Consider the following 14034-nt stretch of genomic DNA (forward strand, 5'->3'; position numbering starts at 1 on the left):
TCACATAAAAACCTCAAATCCATAAGAATATGTCAGAGCACAAGAAAATATATACTATATAATTAGTAAATCCGCCACCAATGAGTATAAAAATGAATTTAAAAAAAGGCACAAGAATCTGAATTATGAGTTGAAAAAGTAATTCCGAGTTCAAACTGAAAATGGTCCTCCCTCCCTCTGTGCCTTTTGAATCCAAAGCTGAATTCAGTATCAAAAGGTTCAATGTCAATTATAATAGTGATTATTTAAACTTCAAAGAGCAATATAGCTGCTGCGACATTTTCTCGCTAAACAGATCATACCAAACGTTATTAAATATCTGGAATAATACTAATTTATTATGGGAAGATGACGAAATAGCTAGGACCCAAACCTAGCTATTAATTAGCACTAAATTGGATCATGTTTTTTAATGATTAAATTAAGCACCTCAGTACTTCCGCCTAAATTGATCTGTTCTTGGGAAATACTAACATATAGGCAAAATTCAGTGTGTTAAAGGAGGGCTTAATTTTTTGTTAGCCAATGTAAAATAGTACATAAAAATATCAAGGGTCCAATAATTTGAACCAATTTTCAGACTCAAACGAGCTCAATTATAATACAACTACTGGTTGTAATAATATTTCTATTGAATGGTTCCGCTAGGCTCCTGGTTTCGGTTCGATCTGGCTCCATTGAATTTTGTCTCTTTTTCGTGCCCTGTGTTATCAGCCACTCGTGCACCTCTTTGGCCCTGGTCGTTTTATTTTATTTTTTCGTTTTGACTTGTAATAGACGAATATTCTTTTTTCTTCGTCGGTGTTTTTTGTTTTAGGTTTTCGCCGGAAATGTTTTGCTGAGGCTAAGCCCTTAGTTAGCATTTTTGTACTATCAATTGATTGTTAGGTTGAAATTTTAATTCAGCAATAGTATTTATTTCACATGAAGCAAGATAATGTAGTTCATACAGCTAGCTAGGCTGAGAGCTGAATACATATTCTAATATTATGTATTTATTTACACATTGCAGTTTTATTAAGGTAGCTTTAATACAAAAATATACTTAGTATTTTTTTAGGAAAAATATACGAGACAAATGATTGAACATTTGACGAACTTTATTTTGTTGCCAATTTCCAGCAGGCAGCCCATGTTTGATACAACTCAATGTCAGTGTTTAATCTTAAAAAAATAAATGTTGGACAACAACACTTCCTATATACCTCAAACACACACACACTGCAAAATTGATGTATGGATTGAGAGATATCGCAATCTTTTCATTCGCATACTAAACTAAATTCATAATTAAACATTATCTTTTGAAAGGAGAAGTCATAATCAAACAAAATCAATACAAACTTCACTGCTGCCGAGTTTTTGTTGGTGGGAATCTTCACCTAATTATGTGTGGGTCATTGATCTAACATGTTTTGTCAGTTGGATTTTACTCCATCTCGATTTAATCATTGTAGCTTCTAATTTAATTGATACTTGTAACTTCTCAACACAATTGTTTTTTTTTTGTATTTTCGAAATTTTATCGTTCATAACTTGCACGTGCGATTAACTAACTTGAAAAGGTTGGTTAATTTGGGAATAATAACATGATTCTTGAGAAACTGTGGGGCATAAGATCATTTGAATGATTCTTTTAGTACAATATATATTATTATATCGCAAGTACAAATTACAAATATTACATGCTAGTATGCTCTGAGTACTTCTTGTGATATAGACTCATCAGCTCTGGTCATCCCACTAAAACATACTACTATTGTTATATTTATTTATTTATTTATTTTGGTGTGAAGTATGTAGATAGAAAGTATTAATAACACGCGTTATAACCATTCAAAGAGCATGTTGGGGGTGTTAGTTATGAGAACCTCCGATTAAATGTTATATGCTACAAGAAATTGAGTTTTCGCCCACATACGTAAATGTGGTTAAAGGTATGGTTATGTGTAGGTATATGTGTTTACCCACACATAACGTAAATATCAACATGTGTCACAATAAAAGTGTAGAGAAAGGTTTTTACCCACATATATATTTATGTGTGGATAAATCTAATAATATTGTCGACACATATATATGTCACTAAAAGTGTCTCTTATGTGTAGATAAATATATTTTTTGTCATAATATAATGCTGATGTGGAAATTATGTAGATGATGACATGGCATTCGATATTGACACGTCACAATTTATATGTGTAGGTAATTGATATAATATATGTGTGGGTATAAATTTTAATAAAAAATTAATATTTAAATATTAGGAAAAAAATATTATTTGTTTGTGATTATAAATATCAATTTAATTGTGTATAAAATATATTTTATGCAAAAAAAATATTTATTTTTTCTAATTTTATTTCACAATCAGGTATGTGATATCAAAATTGAAATATAAATACAAAAAACACATGACAATGCATCTAACACAATTATATCATAGAAATTTTATCAAATAATATTACATAAAATCAAAATAATATGACAATTACAAACATTCCAAAATATTTAAATAACTAAGGTGCCAAAAATCTATTATGTGTCTTGAAGATAAACCAAGTGCTTCAAGATCTTCACCCTCCAATCTTTTGTGGTTTAGCTTCACATCTTCATCGACTTGTCGTATTGCAGTATGATCTGCATCTCTTAAAAGTCAATACCATTAGGAACGTAGACATTAGATAAGTAAAAATAAAGACTCTCAAATGTGATTAAAAACAAGAACTAAAATGTCCACGAAAACATAAGAGTTATAACTACAAGAACTAAAATGTTCATCGACTTGTCGTATTGCAGTTTCACGGAGGAATTAACCAAATCATGCCAATATATGAGTCCTTAATTGGTACTATGTTGATTAAAGAGGGTAGAGAACTATTAATTTTGCTTTTACTTACAACATGAAATTATATGCTGCCACAAGCATAATTCAGTGTAGCACAATCCACAACTAAAACATCAACATGATTCTCATTCAATGATCGACCAGATTTTTGCAATTCCCACACATATTATAGCAAAAATCAGCAAGATAAGTAATTATTCCCCCCAAAAGTAGGGGAACAATTAAGATCGTAAAACCAACACTCAAAATATTGAACATTATAAAATCACCAAGCATTAGGTTAAAGATGAATTAAATTTGTGGATTTTGAATTTAGAGAAGACAAAACAAAACAAACAAAAGGTGTCACCGTAGTAAATCTTGAGATAGTTATAGTTGAATCCATCAGGAATTTCATTGCTTGGCCTGTGTGCTCTTTCCACTCTGTTGATTACCATGTCTGCCCTCGTATTCTCAACTTCTTCTCTGACCATTTCCGAACAATTCAGTGTTTCCTACCTATAATTACTGGAGTTAAGGAAAGTGGGGAATAATCGGAGAGGAGTAGTGGGGATTGTAATGGATGAGAGGAATTGGTAATTTAAACTCCACTAAGATTGTGGATAAACTGCCAAGTTTCTTAGATAGGTTTTTAGAGGTTTGGTAAATGGCGGTAAAACGAAAATAATTTTGCGAAATGATTGTTTTGCCTATGCTTAGTATATTTCTTTTTTATACTTTTTTTACTAAATTTTTAATTCTAGTCACAGAAGATGAACTAGTTGGAGATTAACTTAAAAGCTAGTGCGGATATATATGCTTATATAAATGTACGAATTAATCCACTATTCAATCTTTTTGAATTCGATCAATCTTGTTGGAATATCAATATTATAATTAGATTGTATTGATATAGACATAGAATATGTTATACAAGTTTTAAATTGAATTTATGTTAAAAAAAGTTTTAAATTGAATTTTTTTAATTTGTAAAAAAACTATAAAAATTCATTACCCACACATATATAATTGATAATTATGTGTGGTTAAAACTTTTTATTAGTTTGCCACGTCGGCACAACAAATTTAAAAATAAACTTCTTTAAATAAACAAAATTAAAAAAATTACCGTCAAAATGTCACTAATTTTTTTTGCTACACATTTTAAATGTCAATAACTAATTGAAATTTTCAAATTGATTTACCTACACATTTTTTAAAATATGTATTGTTGATTATGTGTGGGTAAAACTTTAATTAAGATTTATAAAAATAATTAATCAAGACCAAACTATAAGTGTGGATAAATATATTTTCTCACGTTTATTATATGTCAAGAATTAATAATTATAAAATTTCATTAGCCACACATAAATAACTTAAAATTATGTGTGGTTAATAACTTCTATTAGTTTGCCACGTTGGCACAACAAAATCCAAAATAAAATTTGTTACATAAGTAAAATTTAAAAATTCACCGTTAAAATAATAAATGTCACAAAAATGTTTTTGCTACACATTTTAAATGTCGATAACTAATTAAAATCTTTTAATTGATTTACCCACACATTTTCAAATTATGTGTGGCTAAACTACCGCACATTATTATGCGTGGGTAATTATGTGTGGGTAAAACTCCAATTTCCTGTAAGCATCAGGATATGAACAAAGTAGAAAAGTACATTGCAAAAGTTTATGTACATATATACATGGTTGGAATTTAGCGACAAAACTATTTTTCACGAGAATAACAAATAAGTTAATATAAATCTACGAATAAGCTGATTGTAATGCACGAATAGTCATAATCAATTAACGTGTTGAAATTTTCGCCCCTCCAGGTAAATATCACTCATATAATTTGAATATCTGACTGAAATACCTGTCTACCCAAATACACATAGAATATCGCGGATAACATAGATGATATATACTTAGTGAGATACCGTGACACAACAGATAACAAAACCAAAATCAACAGATACGAACACACTATATGGTAACCCAATTCGGTGATAGAACACCTACGTCTGAAGGGCCTCGCCCAGGGAAAACGATTCACTATGAGAGATTAAATTACAGCAGGACTTACACAAGACTCAATTTTCTATGCCTCTATAATTTCCCAAAACTTCAACACTAGTAAAACGTTGAAAGCTAGATAACACTAACTTTCTAAGTGTGAACCCTGGCGAACACACTTACTACCTTACAACACAAACTTCAACTCACAAAAGAGATAAATTGAATAACTACTTTGCTACCCAACAAGATTAAACGCAAAGTAAGAAATTACCAGAACGTACAATCCAAGTTATGATGTTCTTCACAATTAATAAAACGTGTTGCACTCACCAACTGCTCGAATAAATACACAAGTGACCGAACCCTTTTTCAAAGAGAAACTTGACTTATATAGATGTGAGAATCAAGACTCATCCCTTGATTAAACTCTTCCAAGATAGTTGATAAGTCTATCCAATCATAATAAGAGTGTCCAGCACGAAATAATCTCTTTAAACCAATCGAGATTATCCATAAAACCTTGAACTTATCTGCATTCCAAGAATATTCTGATCCCATCTGGGTAACTCCTCTGGTATCTCGGATGGTATCAACAACCAAAACTATATAAATGACAATTATAGAATAGAGTATCCTACTCTAACACTGACTTTCCAAATTCAATTTCATTTCTCACCACATTTGACCATTCTCGTTGAATCTACATTAACTTAATTACGACTATTCGTGTTATATTAGCTTATTCGTTATTCTCATTTATCACAAAAAATAGAATTCTCACTAGATCCCACCCTATATATAATGTAGTTTTCATAATAATGTAAGTGTTGGTTTGGAGAAGTAAAATATTGGTATATAAGGGAGGAACTCACCACTTAAATTTTTTTCGGTGCTTGTTTGCTTACTAGTGACAAGACTGATCAACTAACTTTCACGTGATTTGATCAATACACTATGTATCCATATATTCAATTACCTTTTTTAAGAATTACAAGAGATATCTATTATATAATCAAATAAGTTACCCGCACGTAGGCGGAACCTCTACACCACACAAATGTGGAAAAATAATCGCACGCAAGTGGATTGAACCCAAGACCTCTCACTAAGGAGAGTCTTTAGGTGCCTCAGCTTTACCACTTAAGTTAGGCCTCATTGGCAACTTGATCAACACACTATGAGTGAGCTGACTTTGTTCAAATAATTGTTTTATCTAAGAATGTATCATTTAGCTAGCATGTTGACAACAAACTGCTTATCAGTAGAACCATAAACTGATTTTGATGAGGAATGTGGTGGTTACGCTACTTGCGCTACTTAGAAAATCTTTGATTATGTTTGTTTCAATACATGTAATTAATCAATCAAGTGTTGGTCAACTGATAGAAAAGTATGCCAATGATCATGAGTTAGCTGACATTGACATGTTTAGTGTTTAGTGTGTTGACTTAAAGTAAAGGCACATGAAGTTTAACGTGGTTCGGAGAACCCCTTCCCTCCCCCCACCCCCACGTCCAATAATCTAATAATCAGGTGGATTCACTTAATCTTATGATTTCTTATTTTATAGCTGGAATTAAGACGATCAATTCTGTAACCTCAAACTGATGTGATCTACGAGTTAATTGGACGTGATGGGGAGGGATTCTTACTTCACTTTCAAACAGCTAACACTTGATGATTACTTGCTTCTACTTCTAACAACTACTCATAACTTTCTAGGTAGGGGTGTGCTTGAAGGATAATTGGTTCTAACTAACAAATGGTTACAACTAATAACATATCTAAAACATTTAGTTTGCTCGATTCTAAAGCTTGGATATGTAGTGATATTCATTTAGAATCTGGAGAGAAACAAAGGTTGAAACTCGTGTATTGATATCTAGTATAAGAGAGTAGGTATTGTAGCTTATGATAACTAGTATCATAACTACAAGATGCACTTTGAACTGAGATTCGTTTGCGCGTTTGGTTTCCATATGGTTACTTTGTTGCTTTCGAGAGTATGGGAGATTTAGCTTTTTGAATGATTGGAAGTTTATGTCTGCAGTAATTTAGGTAACCTTCTTAGGATATGTATAGGAGAGCTGATGAATAGTGTTGTTGGATGGTTGGAGGAGCCCATTCAAAATCTGATCTTACGCGACGTTGAATTTCTTCACGTTTGAATTCTTGATATGTTGCTTTCAGCCCTGTAGAGTCGTACGCTTGTTGTCTACAACATATGTACTTGTTCTTAATGAACTCTTTCTCTAATGCACTGGATACATCCATATTATTCGATTATATTTTATCGAAAAACTTTATTATCTGATATAACTACAAAATATACTTCAACATATGTACTTGTTTTTAATAAACTCTCTCTTCAGTGCACTGTATACATCCATATCATTCGATTATAATTTATCAAAAATTTTATTATTTATAAATATAACTACAAATATACTCAAAGCAAAGATTGTGCATATGTCATGGCTATGATGGTTGCCAAACATTACTTTTTATTTTAAAAAAAGGTATTAATAATGATTTCTTATTTTTCTCCTGTGATAATTTGGACCATAATCCAATGAATAATGGAAAGTGTTTTATCAAGTGAATCACGTTTCGCAGTCAGGTCTTTAAATTTGGTTTAACATCGTTCTATAGTTATACACATGTTGGTGAAAATAAATAAACACAATCAATAAAAATTAGCTGTTTCTAATAGAAGTATATATGACATATATTGTCCTATTATTCATTGGAAACATGCAAAATTCGTTCTGGAGCTATAACAGCATGCATGTGAAACAAAAGAAAAGTACGAACCTAACTTTTTTATACAAAAATTTCAATTCTAATGTAGAACTCAATTCTCATGGAATCTAATAAATACTCCATCCCTCCTTGTAAAATGTATTCACTTTTAAATGGCATGAATTTTAATAAAATGATTGAATGTGTTGTTAATGAAGTAAGGGTCTCACTTTATTGTGAATAGAAAACTTACCAAAAATAGATCGAATACATTTTATGAGGACGGATGGAGTATATAATAAAAAAGAACACATTTTAATTAAATTAACTTAAAAAATAAGGAATAATATCTCAATATACTAGTACAATTCTTAAATCACAAATTCTCTTGTACAATCAGAAGTATAAAACATCTGAATGTGCAAGACTGTATATATATAATACAATATTGAGTTTAATTATTAGTTTAATTATTGATTATTAATCTCGGACCCGTGAAGATTTTAGTGGAGGCCATTTGGACCCAACACAACCCAGGTAACACAAGCGAGCCCATCAATTCCAAAGAGGGCTTGGGAAAAGAAAAACGCATTGGGCCTCAAGGAGAAAGGCCCGACCCGGGCAAGGAAAATAAAACAACAGAATCCCACTCAGAGAAGGGCCCAAGAGCATCATTTTCGTCCCTAAATTCAGAAGCAACAGGATTTCACTCCCAAGAGCTCCTGAATCGAAAAATCCCAAAACATAAGAAGAAGTCAGGGGTTGAGAGCACCATCAAATTGGGTCTCAATAGATTTCTACAAAAAAGATTCAAGAGAGATGCTGCAAAAACCCAACTCAGAAGACCGATTGAAGGAGAACGCCAGGCCGCCAGAACCAACCAAAGGGAAGGGAGTGGAGCCCAGAAGCAAAACCCAGAGATCAACGAACCAGACCCAATTTCTCCAAACCCGGAGAGCAACTTACGAGAGCTAGATGAAGGACTCAAAATCTAGGAATTTGGGAAGGAAATCGGGCTTCTCAGTAACCATGGAGACATCAAAATGGCGAAGCAACTGGTGGGCCGAGAAGAAAAGGAAGGGACCGAGGAGTTGAAGAAAAAGTGTGATCAATGAAAGTTATATCATATAACATTCGTGGGCTTGGGAGCAAAATAAAGAAGAGAGAGGTTAGGGAACTCATTCAGAGGAAGGGAATTGATTTTTGCCTTATTCAAGAAACAAAGATGGAAAGCCTTGGTGAAATCGATTTAAAGACCATTTGGAGGATGGAAAACTGTGGGTATGCCTATCGAAAAGCCGAAGGAAGGCCAGGAGGGATTTTATCGATGTGGAACCCTTCAAGTTTCTCTAGCTCCAACCATTGGGAGGTGCCGGGTGCGCTGATAGTGAACGTAAGGTGAAATCCAGGTAACTTTGAATGTTGTTTTATAAACATTTATGCACCTCAATCCTTGGTCGAAAGAGAGACTCTTTGGAATACTATTGGCTTGGTTGTTGAACAAAATCGAGATTCATGTGTATACACCGGAGGGGATTTTAATTTGGTTAGACCTACAGCTGAGAGAGTTGGCAGGGGCACCCAATTTTCAGAGAGGGATATTCAGAATTTCGATTGTTTCATCAGAGCCAACGATTTGAAGGAAGTCCGCCTACAAGGAAGGAAATTTACATGGTATCAACCACATGGTCAGTGCAAGACAAAATTGGATCGTTTTATTGTTAATAACAAATGGATTATGCAGTGGCCACACACAAAAGCAAGAGGCATGCAAAGATCAGTTTCAGATCACTGCCCAATTCTATTGGAAACAAGGACAGTGTATTAGGGTCCGAAATCGTTCAGGTTCATCAACGCCTGGACAAGCCACCCTGATTTTGAGAAAATGGTACGAGATCCTGGAATCGAGGCGGCCTCACGGGTTGGAGGAGCTTCGGTTTTAAGAAAAAATTAAAAAGGTTGAAGGAAGATCTCAAGAAATGGAATAGGTCTAATTTTGGATCAATCGAAGAGAACATCGGAAAGCTTAAAGATTATCTTAGTGGCTGGGACGCCGTTGACGACACCATGGGGTTGGAAGATGAAGACATTCTCAAGAGGAACGAAGCCGTGGCAAGCTTGTTCCTCCAACTAAAAAACAGAGACTGCCTTCTTTCTCTAAAAGCAAGAGACCGATGGTTAAAAGATGGGGACGTCAACAACAGCTATTTTCACAAGGTCATCAAGGGAAGGCGACTAAAAAACAAAATTTCAGGTCTTAATGCGAGGGACAGATGGATAGACGAACCAGCTGAGGTCAAGTAAGAGATCCGAGCCCACTTTGAAAATTAGTTTCGAAAGACAGAAGGGGTCAGACCGTACATCTCGGAGGATTACGTGAATAAGAAAATCTCGGACGAAATGAGAGTAAAGCTCGAGCAAACATTCACCGAAGAAGAAGTGAAAGCGACTGTTTGGAATTGTAACGGAAGGAAAAGCCCTGGGCCGGACGGTTTCAACTTTCTTTTTTATGAAGAAATGTTGGGATGTTATCAAAGATGATCTGCTGGAAGTCATGAAGGAGTTTCACCTACACGGAAAACTGGTCAGAGGGTGTAACCCTTCCTTTATTGTACTTATTCCGAAGAAAAATGCAACTTCGAATATGAAGGATTTTCGACCATTCTCCCTTATAAACTGTCTTTATAAAGTGATTGCAAAGGTACTTGCCTCTAGATTGAAACAAGTGATGCACTTAATTATTTCGGATTGCCAAAGCGTGTTCGTTGAAGGGAGATGTATCTTAGATAGGGTCATTACGCTGAATGAGATCATCGATGAGGCTGAAAAGAGGAAGAAGAGCCTACTCTTATTTAAAGTGGATTTCGCCAAGGCTTATGATACCGTGGATTGGGAGTTTCTGGATAAAATGCTTGAGCAAATGAACTTTGGCCACAAATGGAGGAGATGGATTTCAGAGTGCTTAAGTTCGGCCACTGCTAACGTTTTGGTTAACGAAAGCCCTTCGGGCGAATTCCTTTTCGGGAAAGGTCTCAGACAAGGAGATCCTCTATCACCCTTCATGTTTCTTATAGTAGCGGAAGGACTTAATCTGATGACCGAAAGAGCTATCCAAAAAAGGTTATTAGAACCGGTGGAATGTGGCAATGACGGCCTTAGGATCTCTCACCTACAATATGCTGATGACACGGTTTTCGTGGCTTCAGGGAAAGGAGATAACGCGTGGGCTCTAAAGAGCATACTCAAAATCTTTGAAATACTCTCAAGATTGAAGGTGAACTTTGACAAAAGTAGTATCTTTGGGATAGGCATCCCGAGTCCTGTGAGAGACCACATGGTAGCCACGCTCAACTGCCAAGTCGGCGAATTCCCCACCAAATATTTAGGAATTATGATTGGATCATGTTTGTCTCGGGTGGATGATTGGAATTATATGGTGGAAAAGATCAAGAGGAAAATCAGTTGTTGGCAAAATCGAAAAATTTCCTTCGCCGGGAGAATCACGTTGCTCCGCTCGGTACTTTTCTCAATTCCGATCTACCAACTTTCCTTCTCTTCTTTGCCTAAGAGTGTGTTACACCAATGTCGATCTGTGATGAACAATTTTCTATGGGGAGTGGGGGAGAGGCTACAAAAAAGATTTAATGGGTTAAATGAGATCTTCTCTGTGATAATGTTAGAGAGGGAGGACTATGCTTAAAAGACCTGGAGAGCTTCAATAAAGCTCTTGTGGCGAAGTGGATTTGAAGGTTTTTGAAGGAGGGAGACGCTCTTTGGGTTCGCGTGGTAAAAGCACGTCTGGGGGAAATACAATGGGGCGGGGAGGGCTTTAGTTTCGAAAGAAATAGGGAAGGAAAATCGGGATGGTGTAATAAGGTGGCGGGAATGAGTCGGGGGGAGGGGGGCGGAAAGTGGTTGAGGGAGAATCTGGAGCTGCAAATTGGGGAGGGAGAATCAATATCCTTTTGGCACCACTATTGGTCAGGAAACCAAAGGCTGAGGGATCGATTCACAAGCGTATTTCGTCTTAGCAACAATCAAACTGGGGTTATTAAGGAGATGGGCCACTGGGTGGAGGGAGTCTGGGAATGGAAGTTAGAATGGATTAGTGAGCTAAAGGGGAGAGACGTGCCTTTTTCTCTAACCTACTTGCAATCATCAACTGTTTCAAAGTTTGTGCAGGACTGAGAGCTGGATGGAAATGGAAACTCACCCCAAACGGCCTTTTCTCCGTCAAATCAGCCCATAAAGCCATCAGGATGAACACAAGTATGAACGCCATCCGAAGGAAAGAGCTAGAATACGAAAAGATTTGAAAAGCACCAGTGCCATACAAAGCCAAGACAACCGCTTGAAGGATCCTAAAAGGGAGAATGGCAACCTGTGAAAATCTCGTTAAAAGACAAGTCATCAATCTTTCGCCGGAAGCAAACTGCATCCTTTGTGACGCTTAAATAGAAAATCTGGAACATCTTCTCTTCTCTTGCCCCAAAATAGGTGAGATTTGGAATGAGGTTCTTGTGTGGATCGGGAAAAAGACTATTTTACATCGCAGCACAAAAACACATCTTCTTGCGTTCACAAGCCTTGGGAGTAAGACGGACAAACAATTTCTCACAGGTGCTTGGATTTGTATTGTTTGGTGCATTTGGAAAGAAAGAAACAACTGCAAGTTCAACCAAGGGTCGTGATGCAGACAAAAGCTTATTACAGAAATTAAGACGAGGCTGTGGAGTTGGAAGTCGGCTTACAAGATGTCGTCGCTAGCTTTGGACTTCAGAACCTGGATGACGAAAGTAGGGATCTTGAGTTGAAGTTCTGAAATGTTTTGCTGTTGTTAACATCTCCTCTCTTTGGTTTGCCGATGTTTTGTTGTTACTGTTTTGGTACCTTTGGTACCATGTTCTCTAATAAAATTGATTCATTTGCCTGATCAAAAAAAAAAAAAAAGTTTAGCGTCTAGTAAACCTCGTACATTGTATCCATAAGGTCATGGATTCGAGTCCCACTAGCACGTTGCACTTTCTCATCTCTCCCTTCGATTCGGTTCGTCCGGATCGTTTGCCCATTCGGTTCGGTACGTTCGGACCGATTTTTTTTTTAATATATATGTATATTTTTGTTCTTACCCTTTTCGGCCCTATTCAAAAGTGTTATTTGAGTGCATTAAAAATTTTATTTGTAATATATTAATTATTTATATATTAAATGTTCCCTCCATCCACCAAAAGTGTAATACTTTTGGTGAACACAAATTTTAAGAAAATGGTTGGTAGGTGTGTGTTAAGTAGAAATGAGTGGTTATGGTTGAATTGAGAGTGCAGCCATATGGAAATGAGTGGTTGTAGTTAAAAGAAAAAAGTGAGGTCATGTCCCAAAAAACAAGTATTACGCTCTTTGTGGACGACCAATCGGGTAATTGTGTTACACTCTTGGTGGACCGAGGAAGTATCATTTACAAATATCATTTTATGTTATTAAAAGTGTTATTTGTGTATCATTTACGAAATATCATTTCTCGGTCCATTTGAAAGTATCATTTGCATGCATTAAAGTATCATTCTCTATTATTAAAAATGTCATTTGTAATATATTCTTTATTTTTACATAAAATACCATTTGATTTAATAAAACATATCACTTATGAAGTATCATTTGCAAAAATTAAAAGTATCATTTGTAATGCATTGTTTGCGAAGTATCATTTCTTGGTTTATTCAAAAGTTTCATTTGCATGCACAAAAGTATAATTTTCTACTATTAAAAGTGTCATTTGTAATATATTATTATTTTTATAAAAAGTATCATTTACGAAATAGCATTTACATACATTAAAATTGTCATTTTCTGTTATTAAAAGTGTCATTCGTAATGTATCATTTGCTTTTATGAAAATAAATGACACATTACAATTACAAATGACATTTTTAATGAATTTAAATGACACTTTTAATACATGCAAATTATATGTTCGAATGGGCCAAGAGGAGTCAGGGTAAAAATAAATAAATAAATTATATATAAAAAAATCAGTTCGAGCAAACCATACTGCAGTGTGGTAATGGGAAAAATGCATACCCTTCATTACAAGTATAGTAATAGAGCATGTGAATGGTCTATATACAGATGATAATTTGTATGGGTGATAGTCAATCAGTAGACTAGTACACTACAAAAGTCCATGTCATTAAAATGAGAGCTAAAAAATTATGGTTTATTAGTGTTTTCTTAATTAATTTATTTAGTCGGCACTATACATTTTCTGTAACAAATAGAGTCATGAGTTTTACCATGCAAACATTAACATAGCATGGATTTATTAGGTTTTCAATATCATAATTCAAGTGCGCATTATGCTTGTCCTATTTTGGGGATATTAACCGGCAAAAGACAAAGGTTAAATTAAAATAATATAATATATTAGATCAATAACTTATACT

At 34.7% G+C, this 14034-nt stretch overlaps 1 long non-coding RNA gene across 1 annotated transcript; it reads right to left on the minus strand.

Moving 5' to 3' along the window:
• Positions 1-2421: 2421 nt before the first annotated feature.
• Positions 2422-3516, minus strand: LOC130993131 (uncharacterized). Its single transcript, XR_009091584.1, has 2 exons — positions 3198-3516; positions 2422-2640 (listed from the first exon to the last, which is right to left on the minus strand). It is a non-coding gene; the product is annotated as an uncharacterized LOC130993131 (long non-coding RNA).
• Positions 3517-14034: the final 10518 nt, after the last annotated feature.

The sequence above is a fragment of the Salvia miltiorrhiza genome, chromosome 7 (genome assembly GCF_028751815.1).
Source record: "Salvia miltiorrhiza cultivar Shanhuang (shh) chromosome 7, IMPLAD_Smil_shh, whole genome shotgun sequence".
Lineage (NCBI taxonomy): Eukaryota > Viridiplantae > Streptophyta > Magnoliopsida > Lamiales > Lamiaceae > Salvia > Salvia miltiorrhiza.